The sequence below is a fragment of the Lissotriton helveticus genome, chromosome 5_1 (genome assembly GCF_964261635.1).
Source record: "Lissotriton helveticus chromosome 5_1, aLisHel1.1, whole genome shotgun sequence".
Lineage (NCBI taxonomy): Eukaryota > Metazoa > Chordata > Amphibia > Caudata > Salamandridae > Lissotriton > Lissotriton helveticus.
In genome coordinates this window covers 733460727-733486419 of record NC_136065.1, presented here as the reverse complement: position 1 = coordinate 733486419, position 25693 = coordinate 733460727, and the positions used below count along the sequence as shown (strand labels likewise).

General features: G+C 45.2%; 1 protein-coding gene across 1 annotated transcript in view; it reads right to left on the bottom strand.

Annotated features, from left to right (window-relative positions):
- MYPN (myopalladin) overlaps positions 1–25693 on the bottom strand; it is a 2138596-nt gene that overhangs the window by 926058 nt on the left and 1186845 nt on the right. The gene's annotated exons all lie outside the window — the stretch shown is intronic.

Sequence of the window (25693 nt, the reverse complement as noted above, 5' to 3'; positions counted from 1 at the left end):
ACCAGGAGTTTGGCAGCATTTGGGAAGTTGAATCATTCCAGCAAGATGTGCTGCCTATCTGCAAGGAGGTATTCATATGCCATTGGAAGATCTTGAAAGCTGAGGATAAAACTCTGCGTACACCGTATGGGGTTTGGGAGGGGATGATCCCAGAGCCTGGGCTCTCACATTTGTGGTGAGTATCATTGGATCTGCTGTCCTTTATGGTTAATTTAGCCAATCAATTTAACAAGCACTGGCATAGCTAATAGGTCTCGCTTTGGGACCTTATAAGTGTTTAGCCATGCAACAGTTGATGTTGTTGCACGAAGGATATTGTGCTGGATAACTAAACACTTATAAGGTCCCAAAGGCGAGACCTATTGGCTATGCCAATGCTTGTTAGCTTATATTTAGAACTGTTGTATTCTGATGACCCCTCTTTCACTCCCGAAGTGACCAATACATTCTCTGGAGCCTGCACTCATATCAAGCATCTGTTTAAGATCCCATAAGGCCCTCCTTAATGAACAGTGACCTCCGTTTTCTTATCCGGGTTTCGGTTCCTTTTTTCTGTGTGTGTGCTTTCTTTACATTATCTACTGCAGGAAATGGCCACCCCAGCAATATTCATAATGCCCGGGTGTCATGCTCGTTTGCGGTTTTCTGACCCTTGTGGCTTATGCAAACAAACCCCTACTGGCCAGGCTGTTTCCTGTTTGGCGCTGTTGAGCAGTTTGCTTGCTTGTCGCTGCTGATCGTGGTGTGGAGGCGGCTTGTGCAGCGAAGTGGAGCAGAGCCGGAGAGCCGGAGAGGCAGAAAGGAGAGCCGACCCGGGACAACGGGACAACGGCGAGCGGTGATGGTGACCGAGGAAAAGACCGGTCCTTTTCCGACGGGACCGAGCCCACGAGTAACGTGACCACATGACCGCACCTGCAGAGAGGTAGGATAACGGCGACTGGTCAGCGAGTGGGGCGAGGAGCGAGCGAGGAGCTGTAGAGGTGTTCTCCCGCGTTCTCCCGCAGCAGTACCGCCAAACCGGACTTTTTATCATACTAGTCTGAAGTGCCATAAGCCGGAGTCTGCAAACTTGCCATAGCAGTTCCCCCCGCCCCCTGTCCCTACTGCTGCAAGAGGCGGGTAGCGGTGAAGTGAAGTACACAGGGGCACGGGGATTGTGAAGTTTCCCGTGCAGCACCGGGCAGCACCTTAATATCCCTGCAGCCTGGTAGGGGAGGAACCTGCAACCAGCCTCAAGCGGCTGGAGAGAAACGGCTGAGCCGGCAGCTGAAGCCGGTAGCTGAAGCAGCCGTCGAAGTGAGGACAGAGATCCCACGCTCTTTCTTGCCCTTCCTTGCCCATCTCGCCCTCCTGCTGCGCTCTACACCAGAATATAGCGCCATCTGGATAGGAGGTCAAGAGGAGGTTGAGAGTGAGAGCGTAGAGTTGGTGGCGGCGGATCCAACAAGAAACGAGAAACGAGTAACGAACAACAGGCTGCAAAGTAGTAACTCGAGGACAACACGGCCAAAACTTCGGGGGCTAACAACGGAGCTGCACCCGTCGCCCCTTGTTAGACCTGCGGCACTGGATCGCCAGTGGAGAAGAGAGCCTCCCCTAGGCTGCAAAAAAGGTGGAAGAGTGATCATCTGAACTCTATTCTTTACCTCACTTACCTTGCTTTTGACCAACACCAATCAATTTCTTAAGTTTGGGAGCGTAGCCCCAAGCGAGTTAGTGGGATCAAAGCATTCAGGGATGCGTTCTGGGAAGATAAGATCATCAGGCGCCCAGACCAAAAAGACACGTAAAACACAAGCATTCAAGGTGCAAAATATTAAAGCACAGACAAAGGGATTAAACCAAAATCAAACTCTTATCTCACCAATTGCACGGATGTTTGAAAAGTCAACAAAAATACCTAAACAATTTGAATTCCTGACCGACCCTACTGGGGGTTTAATGTCAATGGAATCAGACACACCTAAACATCAATTACAAACCCCAATTGAACCTTCAAGACCCCCTGTGGAAAAAGGTATTGACATAGAAGATTCAATGAATGGAAACACTTTAATCAAAGAAAAGAAACTTAAGAGTGGAGAAAGTGAAATGTGGAACTTAGATAGAGATCTAATATATCATACTACAATGCATGAAGCACTGCTAAATGACATAGAGCCATCAGACATGGTTAAAAGAGAGATTGAAGAGCCAATATTAACTACTCCTATGTGTCAACAACCCACAGATTCGGAAAAGCCAATCCCATTAGAGATTAATGTGAATATTACAACTAAGATGAAACTTCATGAAACAAGCAATAAGCTCACCGACAGCACGATGGCTCTGGCAGTAGATTCTTCTCAATCAAATAAGCTTGAATGGGAACATAGAAATTCTGTAGGGGAAACGTTACTACAAACATCAGCGGAGGCCGAAGTTGGTAAAACCAAAAAACTGAAAATGTTTGAATTAAGAAACAATGACATGGATATAGCAAAAATCCACGTGGTAGAATCTACATCGACAAAAAGTCTTGAAAGCAATAACTCAACTCACAGGGAAAGTGAGCAAAACCGTGTGACCTTGAAAGATCAGGAATTGACTTGTCCAATTAAAGATTATAACCCATCAAGAGGAATAAAGGATAAAAGTGATTCGGGAACCACTTGGGACATATTCTATCAAACGTCTACGCTAATATTAGAAGCACTGACATATCAGTCAAACAAAATGGACACACAAATTGATATACTCGGAGTAATGGCTAATGCAGTTTCTGGAATAGACAGAAAGTTGTCGGCACTGAACTGCTTAATAATTAAAGCCCAAGAACATGCAGCAACTAATTACTCGGAGTGTCCCTGTGAACCAATCATAAATAAACTTTCAACCATACCCGAGGTAGTAAACACCATATTGGAAGGTGTAAAAGATCTAATTCTTACAAAAAACACAGGTGAAATAGTAAAAGCTGGTCAAACCACACAGCCCGCTGAAGATCATAACATTATTCAAAAAACTAATTCTGAAAAGGTAATTATACCAAAACTTCAAAGAAAAACGGTAGGGCAAAATGTGGATACCGAATCACCACCCGCAGGCACGCAAAAGCTTGTTGGACACACAATTACAGAAAAAGATAAAATCAATTGCCAAGGATACAAACTCTCAAAGAGACAAAGGAAAAAAATCCGTAAGGCCAGAAATAAGCTAAGAAATGAAAACACTGTAAATGTATACTCTCCATCAGAAGAATCCCAGGATTCTGATCCGAAAGACTTAATTGAAGAAGAACCAACTCTGACAAAAAGCGAGATGGAGGAGAACCAGCTTGATACCGTGGGCAAAAGCATAACAGGTGGAAAATATTACGATATCTTCAATAAACAGACCGATAATCAGACTGAAAACAAGCCTAATACCCCCACTGAAACCAAACCGAATGATAATGTGGCCAAAATAATCGGTGGAAATTTACCCCCTGGGAAGAAAATCCAGACACAAAATAACCGGAATGGATCTCAGGAACCAATAGTAAGTAATACTCAAAATGGAAAGGGATGTATAGCCTGGAATCATCCATGCAATATACATAGTGACTCTAATGATACTCAAATGGTGCCATCCGAAGTTGAGCCTAACATCTCATTAAATGGAAGAAACAACCGCTCAGGTCTAAGGATACGGAGAACAGTTTGTCAAGAAAAAAACAATTTACTGAATGATCCTACAAACTCCATCCAAAGGGAAGATTACCGACCTGATATTGAAAATCAACCAGAAGACACTGCAACCGGTGCAGAAACAACAAGCAAAAAGAGTTATATTGGAGATTATCACAGTAACCGTGAGGAATTAACAGTTACAAAGACTGGAGTAGATAAACAAATTATCTTTAAAACTATGCAAAATGAAAACAAGCTGGAATCAATGAATACAAAGAAAATGGTACAAATAATATTTACACCAGTTTACAACTCAAGAGGTTCTAGTGATATTCTGAATAGAGGGAATATCTTACAACTATTGAAATCGATTCCTGAGTTAGAAAAAATAACATCAAAAGACATTGAATCGGTGGGATTTGCACATAATACGGATGGCTCTCGCCCACATACAGTCCTAACGGTCAACACCCCTCGTTTAGCGGAACACATTATAAAACAGCAAGAAATTTTCAATGGCTGGGGGATTAAAATTGCTCATCCTCCGTCCAAACCTTACCCGAGTCCGTTTAAAAAGGATCTCCCAAAAAATGCCCATAAGGAAGTAAGAGACATTCCAGTATATTCAATACTAAAAAACCCACAGGGTAGATCACACCAGATTATAAAGGAGAACCCGGAAGAAATAAAACAGTTAGAACCTCGGCAAATAAATGAGAGTTGGATACGGAATGCTCTGCATGATCTCTGACCGGGTAATAACCATAACAAACTGAAGGAACGGAGAGATCATTGCCAGCCGTTAACCATATGTTCATGGAACATCAATGGACTGGGAAAAAAAATCCAAAACGCAGAAATAGAATCCCTGTCAAATATCTACCAAATCATATGTTTGCAAGAGACATGGAACACGGAAGCTTTCTTCTTACAAGGGTATAAAGGATTCTATGTACCAGCTATCAAATATACCAAGTTTGGACGCCCATGTGGGGGCCTGGCAATATTTATTGGGATGGATCTCAAAATCGATCATGAACAGCTGGACACTAACAACGCAAATATACAAGCTGTTAGGATAACAATGGGGCATGACGAGTTAAAAAACAGGATTAACTTACTGATACTTAATATTTATATTCCACCAAAGCAGACATCACGCAAAAAGATAAGTTTCGAACTGGTAACATTCCTGCTGGAACAACTAATGATTGATCCGACTGTCAGTATTTTAGCCACAGGAGATTTTAATATTAACTTGCTGATTAAGATGACCCGGAACGATTTGGTTCACTCTCAAAACTATGAATGGTCCATTCCGGAACAATCATCGGATCAGAGTCCAACTCCCAAGGGAAATTTAATTGGGAGAAACCTACTGATGGATTTGGAGGCAATGGGATTACGTGTCCTAAATGGAAGGTTCCCAATGGATCAGCCGCCTGGCTGGTCATTTCACAACCACGAATCTAAATCAAGAATTGACTTTACATTAATGTCATTAGACATGTTTGATAAAATTGGTTCCTATCTACTCAATAAGCGAATCGACAGTGATCACAGTCAGCAAATAGTGGAATTGTGTTTTGATATCTCCAGACATCAAAGTTATTTATCCACACGAGGACAGATCACGTCAATTAATCATAAGAAACTTATCTGGAATCCGGATAAAAAATATGTTGTGGAAAAAAAGGCCCAAAAATTGGCATTTGATTGTTTTTGAGAAGCAAGCAACGCAGGCAGTAATACTATGTTGGGAACAATTTACTGAAAAGGCAGTAGAGTTGGATAATGCAAATATGACTAGTAAGAAATCGAAACTTAAGGGAAAAAAATAAAATAATAAATGATAACAAAATCAATCTTCCCTACACTATAAAAAAAGTGAGGCGGACTCGAAACAAGCTGAGGAAACAACTTACCAGGATGCCGGATAATGAAGACGTTAGGATACAACTCAGAGATACGAATAGTAATTTGAGGAAATTAATATGGTCTGAAAAAAATAAAATCCAACAAGAGCTATGGACAAAAATCTTCCACGCCAGTAATCAACCAAATTCTAGAGAATTTTGGAAAATAATGAACGAAATAAACAGACCAAACAAGCATGTAATAGCCTCGCCAATAGCAGAAGAGGACTGGGTAAGATTCCTTAAAAAAAACCTTTTCACTGAAATAGAAGTATGCACCAAAGGTGGGGGCCACAAAGAACCCATTGTAAGACCAACTGAAATGGATCTGGTGATAAAATTCACAATCGCTGAGGTAGCAAACATAATTAAGAGACAAAAGGATGGAGCTCCGGGTCCAAACGGTATCCCGTTTGCCCTATATAAAGAAGACCCCCTATTATGGGCTACCTATCTGACAAAGGTCTTCAATGAAATTATCCATACAGGGAAAATACCACAATCCTGGAGAGGATCACTTATATCGCCCGTGTTCAAAAAGGGTAATTGGCAGTTACCGGAGAATTACCGTTTGATCACCCTGCAAGATACGGACGCCAAGCTATTCGCAGGTCTCTTATTATCAATTCTGACAGATTGGGTTAAGGAAAAATCAATACTACCTCCTAATCAAACCGGCTTCATTAAGGGCTTAGGCACCACAACCAACTTGTTAATTTTATCAGTTCTAATGGATAAGACACTTTTTATTAAACAGTCACTCTACTTTTGATTTGTCGATTTCAGATCGGCCTTCGATTTAGTAAATAGGCCCCTCCTATGGAAAAAACTCGAGGGCTACGGAATCCCAGGATCACTACTGACTCTCATTAAGTTACTATACTCTGATAATTGGGTCAAGGTGAGGATAGGGGATGGCCGGGCTTTGACCAATAAAATACCGGTGACTCGTGGCCTTAAGCAGGGATGCGTGCTCGCACCTTTACTTTTCAAGTTATTTGTGGCCGACCTTACCAACTCATTAAATGAGGTAAACTCACATCCTCCTAAGATAGCCGGTAAACAAATGTCTGACTTGCTATATGCAGACGACGTGGTTTTGCTGAGCCACACAAAAGTGGGACTGCAGAGACTGATCGATTGTACACTTAAATATGCAAAGGACAACCAAATGACAATAAATGAGACAAAAACAAAAATAATGGTTGTGACAGGAAAAAAAAGACAAAAGATTAAATGGTTGCTGGGACAAACACATCTAGAGCAAGTGGAGAGTTATCGATATCTCGGTGTCCTTTTCAATGAGACCGGAAGCTTTGTACCACAAAGGGAAGATATCGCAAGGAAGGCTAATAGCTTGATTGCGGCATTTAGAACCCTACAAAAGAATCTATCTGCACTGTCACACGGGCCACTGTTAAAAATCATAGCTGCCAAACTACTACCATCCTTAACTTACGGTGCTGAAGTGCTAAATGGGAAGGATGCTGTGCCCATCAACAATGCTGTAGCAAAAACCTATAAAATATTATTTACCCTACCATGTAACGCCTCTCAAGCACAAATAAGGATGGAATTTGGTATGAACAATCAACTATATGCCCGGCAAGGCCAAATATTAAAAGTTTGGAATAGAGTAAAAAATGATCAGGACAATCAATTGTCTATAGCTTTGTGGAGAGAGGTTAAAGACAACCAAAAACTGCAAGCGTGGAAATACCTAAACAACGCAAAAGAAGAATTCGGAATATCAGCAATCTGGGAAAACACTATAACGCAGGAAAGTTTAAAAAAAAAATCAATAAACTGGTAACTCAACTATCGCTGCTTAAAGACAAAGCTTTGTTAGCAAAACGTAAGCATTCATGGCCAATCATAAATGGCTATAAAAAAAACAAGTCCAAGCCTACCTCCATACGGCATGGTCAGCCCAAAGTAAGCGAACATTTATAGGAGCACGCTTTGGTGTATGGCCAGGTTTGTGTCATCTCCCACCCTGGAAACTAAACGAGGGCAATATGTTATGCAGACTTTGCAAGGGGGGAAAAGAAGACATTGTGCACTTGGTATGTTTGTGCCCTGCTATAGCCTCAGAAAGGAGACTAATCCTCAGGAGGTTGCTCAATGCACGAAATATAAGATCTTGTAGACAAGCAATAATGGCCTGTCTAAATCCGAATGACCTACCAATGAATGTTGCTTTTGTAAAAATTCTAAATGTGATTGCCAAAGGTCATAAGGAAAATTTCATTTAGTTTTATAATTTTTATTTCTTTTTAATTATTTTTAAGGACATTTGCTATTTGTATGATATATAAATGTGTATTGATGCTGATAATTTCTCTAAGGTCACATTTTTGTAAGATTTTAAATAATCAAACAAATAAAAATAAACTTGAAACTTGAAAAACTTGGCCAGGGGTCACACTTCCGAGTTGGGTGGTATTTACCAAACCCGGTAGTTAACTACATAAATTGCGCTTAACTCCTTGCATGCTCATGACGGAACGGTTCCGTCATCAGCGTCGGTGCTCCGGTGCTGATGACGGAACATTTCCGTCATGAGCCAATACGGTTTTAAACCCTTCAGCACTGCAGCGAAATTCGCGCAGCACTGAAGGGGTTAAATACCTCAACCTTTGTGATGAAATGTAACATGGGAAAGCATATATGGAATTTACTGAGACGTGGATTTTGGTAAAGTAAGCACTGAAAACTTATTCTGCAGAAAAATACTCACAATAGGTGCTGTTTTTCGCATCCGATAAATTTCAAAACCCCAAACTCGGTGTATCCGATTTTATCCGGTGCTATTAATAGCACCTTTAATCTGACAAACTCAGATGAGTTATGAAGCCCAATACATATTGTTACAACTGTTACTCCTCTTACCGGCCGAATCAACGTTTTGTTTAGGAGGTTAATGTGATAAAGAGCACTACCTTTATTCATACGCTTTTCAAATGGTCTTTTATTTACTTCCGAGTGATTCAAGCCAATGAAATTGAGCAGAAATATGAAACAACATCAGCAACAAGGTGCAGACCATTAACCTCAACCATAATGCACTTTGCAGATCAGTTGTGTATCTTACTACACATGTCAACAATAGTGACACGTATTCCGTGCTTACATCGAAGAAGATGCACATTACAAGATCGTAAGGGTGGTCGGTATGCGCCTGTTGTATTGAAACAATGGAACATTTGCAAACATTTCTTTAAACAGAGGTGGGGTATAGAATGCAATTTAACGCAGAATGTACTTCTTCTGCCCCTGCCAGTTTTATTAATCAGATTGCAGGGGACGTCTATCAATGCCTTGCTCATAAAACCTTTCCTGTGGGAGATTTAAACGAAAAGCTATTATTCCCAGTTTAGGCTGCATTTTTAGGTCGAGCCGAGGCAGCGCGCATGCGCTGCTCTAGGTAATCAGCCTCTTGGAATCAGTTCAAAGCTCCTACAAGCTTGTGCGTGTGGTGCTCACACACTATTGGCATTGCGTCTACCTTTAGCATGCAATTGGCCAAAAGCGTGTGGATGTCCCAGCTTTTCGCGAAATGTTTACTCCCAGAGCGATGTGCTCTCCTGAGCCAGCAGCGTCGTGCAGGGCCATGTGTTTTGGGTCAGGTTTAATTTCCAGCCACTTTTATTAGAAGGCGCATCCACAAAAATGCTTTCACTTTCGTGGCCACTGCCACGTTTTTTTCTCCTCCAGTTTCAGCCACGAGCATGATTGGTCGGAGAAATCAACCTGACAGGCTGTGCCTTGCAGCAGCATCAGTAAGAACTGGGCAGACAGCATGAAAGGTGTGGAGGAGGCTTTCACTTTCATCAAAGTATTCTTTCAAGGGCACGGTTAGAGCGCCCCCTGTCATTGTGTTACACAGGCCTAGTTCTTTTATCAGGCGGCTGCTGTTTAGAAATGGAAGAATGTTTTACTTAAATTGCACAGGCAGGCATATTCTTTGGGTGGTGTAGTGGAAGATATTGTACAATCATCTTAGTTAGCGCTATTAGTATAGTCCAGGCGCTTTGATTTCTCACTAACACGTGTGGATCAAGCTTCTCTCCATTATTGGACAGACAGACGAGACGAAAGGGGCACCTTCATCTTTCTTTGTGTTTTTTGTTCTGTTTTTGTTTGTTTGTGGCTTTCTGCCTGAATATAATAGTAGCTTCCCAGGGAGTTGTTATTTCATTGCTAAATATTTTACAGCACACCACACCTTCCAACTGGCTCTTGTTTGTTCTCAGCACAAAATGCCAGCACTCAAATTTAAATGGCATGCAGGCACATATAGTACAGGCGTAACAAGCAAAACAAAGGCACGGAATCTTAAATAAAATAGAGAATTCCACTTTTAAATCCTGGTATTGTTCACCAGCCAGCCTCTGCGTTTGAAAGAGAGGTCTATCCTGCTTGTGTACTTGCCTCTCTCCAGGATTCCAGGCAGTTCCGTTTCCCACGTGTTCAAAAGGAGTGTGTTCAATGGCACTCTGACAGTCGAGGGAGAGGTCGGCGATGCCAGGCCTCGAGTGCCTTCCTCGGCCTGACCTTGAGGAAGAACCATTAAACTGTCTGCAGAAAGCTCGGCATGTGATTTTTGTTAGACTGGGTCAAGGCTAGGCTGGGGATAGGAAAGGGGGGGGCGCTGTGCCCCCCGCACGTATGGCGGGGCGCCGGCCCCCCTTCCCCTTGACCTCAATCGTGGTGGGGCGTGCCACCACCGTGTCATAATGACGCAGCGAGTGCGCTCCACCACTAATTGGTGCCGGCTCCCCAGTTGACCCGGAAGCAATAGAATTGCTTCCGGTGCAATGGGTGGAGCCAATGGGGCGGACATGTGGAGACTGGTCTGCCACAAAGGGGTTAAAAGGCCGGGGAAGCGCGGGAGGCGTCCCCTTGTTCCCGCGCTCCCCAGGCCTGCCCTTTGCCCCCCAGCCTCTCGAGGCTGCCAACATTTTTCTTTTTGTATTTTGCTGCAGGTCTATTCGAGGCGAGCGAGGACAGGAGACCTTCTTCTTTTTATGTTTGCTGCAGGTGAATGACGCGAGTGAGGACGGGAGCTCCAGCTTTGGAGGGACTGCAGGAGTGGATCGTCCTTCGTGGGCCTTGTCATTTTGTCTCCTCTACAGGTTCGCACCATGTCGGGAGCGGGCGAAAGCGGTTGAATTCAGTCCCAAGTAAGACTTTTTGAGCGCTTTCAAGGTACGGTGAGGGGGGCGCTAGCATGCCGGGCCAGGTGGGGGCACAAGCGTTGGATGGGGAAGATCACCGGAAGCCTTCGGATTTTGTACACAGGCTCGGAGGGTGAACGCGTCTTGTGGTGCTCCTTCCATCGGACTAATTTAAAGCGCACAAGCAGTGAACGGGGGTTGATTTGTGAGTGCGGCGGTCCTTGGGGCGGCTATGTGGATCCGGAGTGGGTTGTTATTTCTGCATGTGAGACGCTCTATTGAAAAAGCAAAGCAGGGTCGGCCCTGGTTAGTACTTGGATGGGAGATCACATGTGAAACGCTCGATTTAAAAAGCAAAGCAGGGTCGGGCCTGGCTACTACTTGGATGGTACTGATGCGCGTTTCTTGGACCCCACTTTCTACTTTGTCCGTTTAACTGTAAAAAAACAAAAGTGTCTCCATGTTATACTGTCCCGTTGTTATGACTGGGTTGTTATGGGCTCAAAAAGCGCTGTAAGCTGCTTTCTGTGATGTTTCTCTAACCATCACAGAAAGCAGCTTAAAAATTTCATGAAAAATAAATGAATTTATCACTTGGAGAAGGGTCAAAACCTTTTTTTTTCAAAACTTCGTCCAAAACTTTATTCAGGAACAGGATTCAAAAACTCTTATCAACCAATTGTATGAATGATATATGCAGAGTGCTTATGTGACTGTGAATCTTGGGGTCCAAAAAACGCGCATCAGTATTAATATTTACTCCTGAGGCTCAGTAGGGGATTCACATTTAGCACCAACTACATTCTTGAAACGCCATATAAACTGACCACAGTACGGAATACATATGAGTGTGGAGTCACTTCCAATTGGTTTTCACATACTACTTGGATGGGACACCGCATGTGAAATAACAGACGCAGTAGAATTGTAAATAATTGAGGGTGCTACACAGGTGCAGCAAGGCAGAGTTGACTGTGCTGGGGATAATTTGAGGGTGAGTGTGGCAAACAGAGGACTTTTGCAGGACATTGTTTCAATAAGCACGGTGGTAGAAAAGTGAGTGCGTTCAAAGGCATTGGAGGTTAAAGAAGGGGGAATATTAGTGTGTTTTTTAACGCTTGCATGATTTAACTGATGCTCATGTAAAGGGCTTGGACACCCAGTCGGGAGCTTATTTGCCTTGCATTTCAACAACATACTTGCTTTCTTGCTAATCGTGTTTTCATCGTAGGACTTCAGTGAGGGCGGGTTGGTTGCTGAGACGACAGGGAGCAAAGCGGTGGACAACGCAATGAGGGGACAAAGGCAGGCCTGCACTTCACTGCTTCTGGTGGGCCGCCGGGCTAGAGTGCGCTCGCCCAACACCCCGGCTAGAGTGCACTCGCCCAACACCCAGGCTAGCTGGTGTGGCGCGGTCTCAGTTGCGTGGTGCTTACGGCCAGCTTGTGTACCCCCAACTTGGCACAGGTAAAAGCCGGGTTAGGTCCTAGTGGGTGCAGGAATACATCGTGCTCGCAGGGTTAGCACAAGTGTAGGTGGTTTACCAGTTGCGAGGTGAAAGAGTATGGCCAGTAGACGTGGGGCAAAGCATTCCCGCATGGAACATATGATCCAGGGTATGATGCATAGTATAGCAGCAATGGACAGGAGATGGGGGAAAGTGGAACAGATAGGAAGGAGCGTGGCTGAGCTCAGGCAGAGGTTTGATGATCAGGCTGGGCCATCTGGAAGGCCCAAGCGAACAAGAGTGCCCCCGCAGCCCCGGGGGAATTGGATCTACTACCCAAGCGGGCCAGGGCCAAGAAGGGTAATGGTCGGGTCCCAAAGCAACAGGGAGAAGGGGGTCTTTCTGGGGGGTCCCTGAAGGGGGGCTTTTGCCACCGGTGATCCCTATACCTACACCTCAAATCCCGGCAATTATACCTGTAACACCGGCACCTGCAGCGCCGGTGCCAACACCAAGCACAGTGCCTCTGGTGGTCCCAGCGGTAGTCCCGGTGGTACCCACGTTTAACCCTGCACCTATCCAGGTCCCAAACACAGCAGCACCCATCCCGGTATCAGCACCTTCAGGGGTTGGTCAGGTCCCTCCCGAGCTAGCAGCACAGATAGCGGCAGTTCTCCCTTGGCTAGGGATAGGGGGATGTTACCATCTTCAGTAGGCGCGAAGGAGGTGGGGGAGGATCCTTTGGCGGAGGCAAATAAGATGGAGGCAAGGATGGTGACTGCCCCAGGTAGCGGGGGGGCAGGTATGCCTATTCCTCCACAAACAGCATGTCCAGGCAGCAACTCCGGAAAGGACGAGATGGTAGAACCAACGCGAGCTGGGGAAAGTGGTTAGGAGGTGGCATTGCCAGTGCTAGGCGAAGGTACAATACCCTCCAGGAGGGAACACTTAGCTCAACCTGTAACTCAAGAAGTGAAGGATTTAATTTGGGCGGGCATATATGTCAATATGTTTTCTTTGCTCGTTGATAACAGGGAAATGGAGTATGCTGGGAAGCAGACAGATTGGTTGTTGCCTAGCGAATGGCGGGTAGAAATGGCAAGATTCAGGGTGGAAGAGACATTGATCGACTGGATTAGAGCATTTTCTGTGTTTATGGCGATTACAGCCGAGCGTTCCCTTAACTTACAGGCAGAGATGGCGTGTTACCAGAGTAGGATCACGACTTTCCATGATTAATATGGGGGGAAGGATGGAAGGACTATGACATGAGTTTTAGGAAAGCTAAAGAATTTAACGCCTCACTTTCCTGGGATCAGGTTGATTCCATTTCATGGTATGGCCAGTTTACAGCAGGGCAACCTGGTAGTGCTGGGCCGAGTTGGAACAGAAGTTACCCCCCCAAATCCCAACAGCCCTTTCGGCCAGCACAGGGCGGTGGCACGGCCCCTAAGGCAGGGAGCATTGGGGGGCGAAAAGGGGTGTGCTGGGATTTTAACAAGGGATGTTGCACCAGGGCGCAAGGCACTTGCAAGTTCAGACACACATGTTCAATTTGTAACCAACCTTCCCACCCAGAAACAACATGCCGCAATAAGGGTAATGCCTCTGGAAACAGGGGAAGAAAGATATAGGACTAGGGAGAGAGTACGGCTGGTGTCGCATTCACGCACTGACGTTCTGGCTATGACTCCTTGACTGAACAGGTACCCAGACCAGGCCATGTTAAAGGATGTTCCAGGAAGGTTTTGTGCAGGGGTTTAGGATCCCAGCGGTGGGATACACCGGAACGGCAGAGTGTAGGACCCAATTATCTGTTAGGAACAACCCAGATGTGGCAGCGACAAAAATTGCAAAGGAGCTACGCCTAAGCAGGATAGCGGGTCCTTTTGACCACATCCCTTTGCACAACTTTGTTTGCTCACCCCTCTTTGTGGTGCCAAAGAAGGAGGAGGGTGAATTTAGGCTGATCCACAATCTGTCTGCGCTTAGGGGTGCATCACTAAATGACGCCATCAACAAAGACATTTGTAGCGTTAAGTATGCATAGGCTGTGGGGGTTTTAGGTTTAAACCTATAATAACTGATAAAACCCCACTGAAAGAAAAATATCCCTCACCGGTGAAAACATATATACACTGAAAAAACACCTGGACAACCACAAACTAAATGCCATTCAAAGAAAGGAAAAAGAGAGTGAAAGTGTCATTTTTTTCTTCCTGAAGGGGTCAATACAATGTAACTTTGTTATACAAGCTAGCAGTAAGGAAGACTGGCTAACATTATTCTGCTTGAGTTTTGTTCTTTAGGGATGCAACTAAAATATTGTTTCTTCTTCCTTTTACTTTTTTGGTTTTGTGGCCTTTGGTCTAAAGATGCAGAGTTTAGTTTCATGTTTTAGGTCTAGTTTAATCATTTTATAAACTATTGAGAATCAGGAAATATTAAACTCATATTTGATATTTTGGCTGCATTTGATTCTTTCACTGATAGGTAAAATGGCTGGTTTCATAAAAATCTTTCCTATTATGTGTCATCACATTTACCCACAGAGAATGGGTCAAAACCCTTAACACATCAGACCATAGTTTCTAGTGGGTCAGTATTGATAGTAGGTGAATTGTCGACACCTCAGGCTTTAAACATTCAATGCAAGGTATAGTGACAAGTATATATATCACCAAGCTTCTGAGATAGTGGTGAAAACATGACACCAGACTTTTGGAAAACATGGAACGCATTGTCACTTGTAATGCTCTGCAAAAAAGGTTCTTTCCAAGTTCAACAAAGATTGGAGTGATATTGCTTGTATTTTCAGTGATTCAGCTACGTATATAAATAACTTGTGTGATGACCTGTCAAAATTGATACCCGAGCTGAAGTGATTCCCTGTAGGAGTTCCTTGCTACTTGTTAGATGGTATGCTGAAAGCATCTTTACAATCTTCAGAGTTAATGAGGGAGGCTATTGACTTTTTAGTCTATTCTGGTGCACTGTTTTCTTATGCACAGGAACTAAAACACAAATATTTATCATTTTGTGCTTTATGTGTCATCAAAGAAAGAGTCATTCCAACTGTGTCCCTTAGCTGATAGTTCTCAGCCCAAGGGGCTATGAATGCTGAGAGGGCCGTTTCACAGAAGTTTACATAGGAAGGAAAGGGCGAGCGCATATGACCCAAAGACTCACTGAAGAAGTATTGTATGGTGTACTACAATAAGATTAATTTGCAAAAATCTATTTGGACCTCATATACACTATAAGTACACTGTCTATATACCATGTTCTTTCAGTGCAATAAGCAAGCAATAATAAAAGCAAAACGTTCCATGAACACCAGAAAAACACTTTTTCTGTTGCCTTTAGTGGCGTGAAAATGTGTAACCACTGATAACAACTGTTTTTTAAGATATTGAAAACACTGAAAAAAAACCACCAGAATTTACCAAAAATAGAAACTGAAAACAGGAAAGCCTAAGTATGCATTATTTGACCAGGCGGTGGATATGTTGAGGACTTTGGGACCTGGGGCCTTGTTGGGAAAGTCATATATTGAGTCTGCTTTCTGGCTACTGCCGGTTTATCCTCTGGATCAGCATCTGCTAAGTTTTTCATTTCAAGGCAAATTCTATATGGATAAGTGTAAGCCCATGGGTTGTTCTGTTTCCTGCGCCTACTTTGAGAAATTCAGTTCTTTTTTGGAATGGGTTTTTAGGCAAACGACTGGACACCACCACGTCATGCATTACCTGGATGACTTTCTCTTTCTCGGGTCGGCGGGCTCGCAGGAGTGTGCGTGGGCATTGCAGGAATTGTGCGTGATCATGTGGGCTTTTGGGGTCCCGCTGGCGCCGGAAAAGACGGTGGGTCCAGCAACCACATTGGAATTCCTAGGCATTGAATTGGATTCACTGAAGGGTTGTTTTAGGTTACCTTAAGACAAAATCATGAAATTTAGAGCAGCTCTCCAGCAATGTTTGGCCAAAGACAAAGTGACACTACATCAGCTACAGCAGACTGTGGGCCAGTTGAACTTCGCACTGAGAGTGATACCCAGGGCACGCCCATTCTCCCACTCAATTTCCATGACGGGTCTGCGGGAGAAGCACCATCGCACGAGACTGCCCGCCGAGGTCCGCCAGGACATGCGGATTTGGATCGCATTTCTGGAGGGCTTCAACGGCAGAGTGGTGTGGTCCGGTCCCCCCACCACGTCTGCAGAGTCAGGTTTATGCACTGACGCTGCGGGCAGTGTAGGATTTGGCGCCATACTGGGAAACAAGTGGGTGGCGCAACAGTGGCTGGTTTGGTGGAAGGAGAGTGGCCTGACAACTAATGTAGGTTTCCTGGAAGTATTTCCAATCTGGGTGGCATTGACAGTTTGGCCTAATCAGTTGTGTAATCAATCTGTGATTTTCTGGTCTGATAACATGACGGTAGTTGAATGTATCAACCAGCAGGCGGCACGGTGTAAAATGATACTTCGCCTACTGAAATAAATAGTGCTGGTGTGCATGAAACTCAACATACAGTTTAGGGCCAAACATGTTCCAGGGGTGTTAAATAATGTAGCTGACGCACTCTCTCGCTTTAAGATGCAGGTATTCAGGGAACATCTACCATCCGCAGAGGCGACGCCTACACACTTCCCAGCAACACTCTGGCAGATTGGTGCCCCCAGCTACAGAACCTCATGGCAGCTAGCCTAGCGCCCAGGACCAGAACCGCTTACGAAGGGGCGTTTTTGTCTTACTGCACCTTTTTGGGACAGGGTTGGGCAGAGAGATGGGATCAGGCAATGAATTTCACTCAGTACCTAGATGCATTACACAAGGGAGGGCAAACCGCTGTGACAGCTAGCCGGCACGTGGCAGCTGTTTCTTTCTTTGCACACATTAGGGGTACCAAAGATCCCACAAATAGTTTCATCGTGAGGAAGGCGCTAGAGGGGTGGCGGCACCTCCAAGCAACCGCCACAGACACGAGACAACCAATAGGTTTAGGACGGCAGGCATAATTGTTAAACACCTTGTGTGGCATCTGCAGTTCACCCAGGGCGGTACTACTGTTCAGAGCCACCTTTACACTAGCCTTTTATGGGGCATTCCGGGTAGGGGAACTAGTGGCTAGCAATAGGCAGGACCTGCTAGGTGGACTCCAGCTTGAACACACAAGGATATCAGGTGATACGCTGTTAATTACCATCAGCAAATCTAAAACTGATCTGGAAGCCCGTGATGAGGGGCTGGTACTCCATCGGCGCGGACAAATCCATGCTGCCCAGTGATGCACGTGGAGTCCTTCCTCAACCAGAGAGTAGGCACAGTAGGGGGGGTATTAATATTGCATGCAGATGGTACCCCACTTACCAGGTTTCAATTCCAAAGGGTGTTGGTTATGACAATTGACAGGGTTGGTTTAAATCCGAAAGATTTTGGGACACATTAGTTCTGAATAGGGGCTGCCACTGAAGCAACTGCTAGAGGTTCACACAATAACAGTGTGAAAAGAATTGGGAGATGGTCTTCCAACTGTTACAAGCGTTATGTGTGGCTGCACATGTTATGAGGGTGGCAGAATAATTACGCTGATGCCTGTCTTGTTTGTTTGTTTGTATTTCAATTTCTCGAACCTGTCACGCAGGGCGGAAACTGCCTTTGGCACATCACCAGCAAGTATCTTCATCACGGCGGACCCAGGCATAGAAAAAGGAGACACAAGTTGTATGGGTTGTTGGTCATTCTTTTGTGAAACGTGTTAAATCTGTTTTTCTTACGAATAATTACAGACAGAGGGCGGAACAGGGAGGTTTCAGGGTCTCCTTTTATGGTAGGGGGGGTCTCAGTCAGTTTAGGGGGTGCTTTAGGGAGTTGCTCGACAGACACATCCCGCCGCCCACAGTTGTTATCTTACATTTGGGCGGAAATGACCTGGTATAATTGGGGAGGAGGGTCCTGATGGAAGAGATAATCTCGGAGATAAGCTGGTTAGCTAAAGCATGCCAGGGCTGCACCATAGTTTGGCCCCAGATGATTCCTAGACTCAGATGGAGAGTGGGGGGGGGACTCTGTCAAAGCGTTGTATCACTCAGTAAAGAGGATCAACAATAAGATAGAGAAATTGTTTCGTCACCTCAATTGCAGAACATACCACATGGGTGTGTCAGGGGGAACAGTACTTCTTACAAGATTGGGTTCACCTGACTAGGGCGGGCAACTAACATTTTTTGGAGAACATCTTGGCATGACTAGGTGGGTTTTAGGTTTAGGCATGACCTTGCAGAGTAGGAGGATAGGGGGGGCCAGATAGTCGGGCAACTATGCTGGCCTGTTGCGGTAAGGTCATGATCGGTGAGCAGTCATTTAAGGTCCTTAGGGGGCGGCGCCATTCTTGAATGGGGTCGCCCAGGGGGAGGGACAAGTGGTCTCTCCTAGAACTCCAGGGACGGTTCATCCGCTTGGTTGGATGGGTGCGGGGGAGGGGGGAGTCACGCTTTCTTTAGGCTGGTTAGCCACCCCGCACATGCACTATGACGTCGTTAAACAGCGCAGAGTGCAAGGGCCCCCCTTTGGTTAATAGAATTCATGGAGCGTACCGGGGTAACTGGGAGGGAGGGAAGTACCCTCTCGGTAAACAGGCCCTCTGAGCATGCGCACTCATACGTGAGGGTGTGGCTGTTTGATAAGGATCTGACACCGGTTAGCGACCTTGCTGTAGGCCCAAAAATAGGATATGCAAAAAATTGAATAATGTGTGATTATGATCCAAAATATTAGATTCGGTTAGGAAATATTTTGTATTAGAAATGTGTTAAGGTTAGCCCTTTGATACCTGTCTACATGGATTGTAATCTAATGTCGATAGCTTTTTCTGCATAAATGATTGTGTAAATATTGTTTATTTCAAATTTTTTATTTGTTTTCATGTTTTAATAAATATGTCCGGGGGGTCGTGAGACCACCCGCCTTCCAAAGAAACTCCTCTCATATCCAATTTCTAAATAATTTTGGGGGTGCACAAGACAGGGGAGGGGGATGGTCGGTAGTCCCTGACCATAGGGGAATTCGCTGTCTTTTGCTCACGTGAAGTACCTGGATCTGTCTGTGCTTCGGCTTTCTAAGAATTGTGCGTGAACGTTTGTCAGGAGCTGACAGGCAGATGGGAGAGGATGTGGTATAACAGCCAGAGCTGCTGACGTTGGAACCAGGCCACCGGGTACCCGTCTCGGGGTCAGCTCAACATCCTGTGAGCTAAGGTAAGGGTCTGGATTGGCTCTAAGAGACCATGGATGCGCCGAGCCATCACAATAGTTGGTAAATAAATTATGTAACAAACATAATGCAAATATTTTACAAAATCCCTTCAAAATTCAATGCAGTATATTTGTTTAACACAGAGAAACCTTTGACCTTAGTATACATCAATTTTATCTCCACCTTTAGAGATATTTATTATAAATGATAATGTTTAAGCATACACTTAGAAACATTCCTGCCCCTGGCCCTGAAGTCAATGTCATTAGTAGACTAAGAGGGAAGTCAGTGTCACGTATTAACTATATATAGCCTCCATTTGTATTATGCACGGAGCAACATTATACTCTATTAAATCAAATACAAGAATATTTTGTTAGGTGCACATCGTGATTGGATGTATTTTATTTTTAAAAAAAATATCTTTATTTGATTTTACAACAATTTTTATCTCCCCCCCCCAATCCCCTCCCCAGTCAGACAAGCCAAAAGACAAAGATAAAAAAGAAAAAGTAAGAGAAAAAAAGTAACACCTATGATCCACAGGAAAGGGCGAAATTATAACTAATTACAAAACAAAACATCCCATACATGGATTACCGAAATTACATCATTTTCAGTCCTGTTATAGTAGTCTTAGGATACAACTTATTTGAGCCCCGGCCCAGCCATTTTTCCATTCTGATCTTAGTTCTGAAGCCTGAACCTAAATTCTAAGGGCCCGATTCACAGAATGAACTTAAGACTAAATCCTAAACTTACTACTATTTGGTATTTACAGAATGCACTTACTACTTTCGGGATTCACAGAGTGAACTTACTACTTTCGGGATTCACAGAATAAACTTACTACTTTCGGTATTCACAGAATAGATTTAAGACTACTAACTCTAAGTCCGAAATCGGGGAGTAAATTCCGGCCCGGAGGCGGAGCTTACGGCCCGGAGGCGGAGCTTACGGCTCGGAGGTGGGGATTTTTGCCATGCTGAAATCGCCAACTCTGGGCTGCAAGCTCCGCCTCCGGGCCGTAAGCTCCGCCTCCGGGCCGTAAGCTCTGCCTCCGGGCCGTAAGCTCCGCCTCCGGGCTGGAGTTTACTCCCCGATTTCGGACTTAGAGTTAGTAGTCTTAAATCTATTCTGTGAATACCGAAAGTAGTAAGTTTATTCTGTGAATCCCGAAAGTAGTAAGTTCACTCTGTGAATCCCGAAAGTAGTAAGTGCATTCTGTGAATACCAAATAGTAGTAAGTTTAGGATTTAGTCTTAAGTTTATTCTGTGAATCGGGCCCCAAGTTCTTAGTAGAGCATACTACTGGGTATCACCTTGGGATTGAGACCACTCAATTAAAGGGGACCATATTCTTTGTCCCTTAATCCGCTGTTTCCTGCCTTTAGTTTTGTATATAGCCATTTCTAGATTAAAAATTCATAGCAGCCTAGCAAACCACTGTTGGAATGATGGAGCAATGGGATCTAGCCAGGCTGAAGCTATACAGATTCTTAGCACAGCCATAGCAATAAAAATTAATTCATGAACAATTGTCGGATTTGTGAGATTTGTCGCCCCCAAAACAACCACTTCATTGGGCAAAGTTATCTCTGTTTTTAGAACCAACGACAAGAAGCTTTCAATACTTGATTTTAGGGAAGTTAGGCATGCACAGGAGGAGCAAATGTGTATGCAATCAGCATTTGGTAACATGCATCTGAAACAACAAGTACCCCTCACACTCCTCCATTTGGCTATTCTGTTCGGATTGTAATACATGAAGAAACACGTTTTGTAAAACTGTGTCTGAAGTTTAGTTGACATAAGAATGTTTGAGATAGGCCGTAAGCATATTCAAATTCTTCTGTCGTAATAGATATTTTACTCTGCCACTTTAGTGCTGTTTTCTCGAGGTCATCCGGGAATTGCATTAGTAAAAGAGAGTACATCCCCCAATCGTGCATTTTTTTTGGAGTTGCTTAGTACTTTGGCAATGTCTATTTTACCAAAAACTGCATTTCCCCTGGTATGTTGTAGTAAAAAATCTCTAATTTGGAGATACTTAAAAAAGTCTCTCCATTCTAAATGATGCTTTTCTCTTAATTCCTCCAAAGAGTATAGCCCTTCAGTAGAAAGAAGAAAACCAATATGAGTGATTCCAGCTGCATTCCACCTGTTAAGATAACATCATTAAATATTTCAGGGAGAGCGGGGTTGTTTCGGAGAGGGGTGTAAAATGACAGACGCCCTATACCCAGCAATTTCCTCACAGCTTTCCATACCTTAAATCCACCCAACAGTGTTTTTAATCTCACTTTTTTTTTTATAGCTGTCATAGAGGTATCTCCAAAGATAGCCAGTGCTTTTATAGCCCAGGATTAGCTGGTGGAGAGAAGGCCCATCATTAGTTGAGACTGTCTCCGTCCCACCAATCTGAAAAAGCTTGTGACTATACAGCAAAACCGTAGCCCAGTAGTATGCCTTCAGATTTGGGAGGGCTAGCCCTCCTTTTTCTTTGGGAAGCGTCAGGAATTTATAGGCTCGTCGGGGTTGAGTGTATGCCCAGATAAACCTCGAAAAGGTACGTTCCATCGCTTTGAACCATTGGTCTGAAATTTCGAAGTTTATCGCTCTAAACATGTAAAGAATTTTTGGAAAGTAAACCCTTTTCAATGCATTCACCCGGCCGATCAGGGATAGATGTAAATTATTGACGCGGCGAAGATCTTTTTGCATTGTATCCAGCATGGGTTTCAAGTTTAGATCAACCAGGTTTCCTAGTTTAGAGGTGATACAAATACCTAGATATATGGCCTTATCCGTTACACGTGAGTCTATCATATCACATTTGTTGTTCAGGATTATTTGTGTTTTCCCTTGGTTAAGTGCATACCCTGCAACTTTCCCATAAATGTTGGCTTCCGTTTCAATAGTGGGCATAGCCAGGCTTGGATCAGCAGTCACTATGGCAATATCGTCGACATAGGCAAGGGCCCTGGTAAAATATCCTTGTGTCGATATGGGGACTATACTCCTGTTGCATTTTAGTCTGCGGATGAAGGGATCGATGTAGATTGCAAATAGCAACGGCGAGCATGGGCACCCCTGTCGAGTTCCTCTTGATATTGTCAGCTCTTTAGAGAGGCTGCCATTAACCATGACCGTGGCCCGGGGGTTAATGTATAGTTTCTGAACAGCATGTATGAACCCCTGTTTAAATCCCACCTGGGACATTGCGCGCCACAGGAATGGCCAGGAGACCCTATCGAAAGCCTTCTCGGCGTCAAGAAGTTTTAACGCCATAGGGTCTCCTGTCACCTCGGTGCTATCAAATAGGCTGATCACTCGCTGAATATGATTTGTGGTTTCCCTTCCGGCACAAAGCCGTGTTGGAATTTGGAAATTACTTTGTGAATGATTGGTGAGATGCGATTAGCTATTAGTTTAGAATACATTTTTGAGTCTACATTTATCAATGTGATAGGGCGGTAGGAGCCCATCTGGTCCAGGGGTTTGTGCTTTTTAGGGAAGATGACTATTTTAGCCCTAGACCAAGAGTTTGAGGGCTGCCCCCCACTAAATATATGCACACATAAGTCCAGTAATATGTCTTTAAGCTGGTCTAAAAATGCTACATAAAATTCTAAAGGAATAGTTTCCAGTCCGGTTGCTTTCCCCCGGGGAAGGTCCTTCACTGTTTTTAGTATTTCATCTATGTTCGGGACCCCCTCTAAGTTTTCCTGATCTTCCTCATTAAGCTTGTCTAATGGATCTTTATCAAGGTATTCATTAATCCTCTCTAGGTCTGTTTCCCCCTCTTCTGTATATAGAGTGCTAAAAAAGCACCAGAATGCCTCTCTGATCTTACCCGGGTCAGATACCAGACCTTCTACTGGATCCTGAATCTCACATATGGTATTCTGTGATGATTGTTGTCTCATACGTATAGCCAGCAGATGACCAACTAATTCACTAACCTCGTATACTTTTTCCCGGTGGATAGTAGCTTTTTTAACCGCTTTGGTAGTAAAGATGTTTGTAATAGCCGCTTTGGCAGTTGTCACCTGATACTCAATGTTAGTGGTTTCTTCTGCACTTAGGGAGTCTCGTGTTGCCCATATAAGGCCTTCTTCAGCCCCCTTCAATGCCTCCTGTAGTCCTCTGAGAGACTCTCGTGCTAGCTTATTAGCCCTTAGTGAATATTGCATAGTTTCTCCACTAATCCCTGCTTTTAGGGCGTCCCACACATATTCCACCGAGGTGCTCCCGTTATTATCTTTTAAAAAGTTGGAAATCCAACCTCTCATGTGATTACAATAATCATCTTCAAGGAGCAGGGATTTCTCAAATGTCCATATTGTTTGTGTCTGATTCATTTGGGTCAAGCCTAACGTGCATAGCAAAGGATTGTGGTCTGAGAGAACTCGGTGTAGCTTTTTTACTTGTGACATGGATCTCAATGAATTAGATATTAAAAAATAGTCCAACCTAACATGTGTATGATGTGGGTTTGAATAAAAAGTGTATCCTGGGTTGTTGGGGTTGGACATTTGCCATCCGTCAACAAGTCCGTGTGTGAGGCATAGCTGCTTTATGGCCTTAAAGACCTTAGGTTTCCAACCATGATACTGCCAATCGCCGCCCAATGACCAATTGGGGGAAGATTAATATTAAAATCCCCACAAACAAGTAGTGGTAATGGCCACTGGGTAAGTTCATTGGAGATCTGATTAATTACAGAGGGGTCATCACTATTGCTCCCATAGATTGAACGGATGGTCATTGATTGAGATTGTCCCGTCTGATACTCTGCGATTGCCCATCTACCATATTTATCCGTTTTTGTCTGAGTAAAGCTGTTCCCTGCACCTTTAGCTAGAATTGCACCCCTCTTATCCGAGCTCCCTGAGGGACACTTGTGGGACACCCCCGCGCCGCACGGCCACCAGCTGCTGCGTGTGCCACATTGCCTTGCCTAAACTGCCTCGCTGCTTGCCTCGCGGCCGCTGACCACGCCCCCTCCTCCGAGCGGCGTGGTCCGTGCTCGCCTGCCGATTGCCTTAACTGTTGTTGTTTTGTGATCTTGTTTTTCTCTCTATTTGTGCCTGTTTCCTTGTAAATTTGTGCCCGTGTTAGCATTTTCCTTCCTGTTTGCCCGCCTACCTCGCCGCCCTCCGCTCTCCCTCCCCGCTTCCCACCACCGCCGCTTACCCCGCCCCTTTTTCTCTTCTGTACCCTCCCCGCTCCCGCCTCCCAGCTGCTCCGCGCACCCGCGCACTTCGCCTTATATGGCGACCGTGCGAACGCGCAGCGGTCACGCGCAGCGGTCACGCGCAGCGGGCGCGCCGATTGTGCGCCGAAGGCGCACCAAAGGTAAGCCCGTCTGCGCCCGTCCACGCCTGGACCGCGCCCAGTGCCAGGACCCCTGGCCCTCGAGGACCCCGACCGACCCGCCTGACGTACACCGCCGCCACCCTCATCGCACTCAACTCCGGCCGAGTCCCAGGATGCTACAGAGCCACCCCACGACGCGTCCACGGACCCTTCAGCTGCAACACCTGCAAGTTCTCCTGCATCCGGACCTGCCCGACACCAGCACCTGCCATGCCGAACACCAGCAGCAACCACCTCAAGTGCATCCTGCTCAACACCCGCTCAGTCCACAGACACACCATCGAACTCTGGAACCTCCTCGACACCACAGCCCCTGACGTTGCCTTCATCACGGAGACCTGGATGAACGCCTCCTCAGCGCCCGACATCGCCATCGCCATCCCAGAAGGATACAAGATCACCCGGAAGGACCGCAACGCCAACCAGGTGGGAGGAGGCCTCGCCATCATCCACAAGAACACCATCCGCATCACGACCAGCACCGACAACACCCCACCCTCCGCCGAACACCTGCACTTCCAGATCCACACCGACCCGAAGACCACCCTCAGAGGCACCCTGATCTACCGACCTCCGGGACCACGCACTCAATTCAGCGAGGACATCGCCGACTTCGTCAGCCCGCACGCCCTCCCCTCCGCCGACTACATCCCCCTGGGGGACTTCAACTTCCACCTGGAGAACAACAACGACTGCAACACCAGCACCCTGCTCGACAACCTCGCCAACCTTGGACTCAAGCAGCTGGTGTCCACCCCCACCCACCTCGCTGGACACACTCTCGACGCCATCTTCTCATCCAGCAAAGACATCGCCTTCAGCCACGCCACAGAACTCCACTGGACAGATCACAGATGCATCC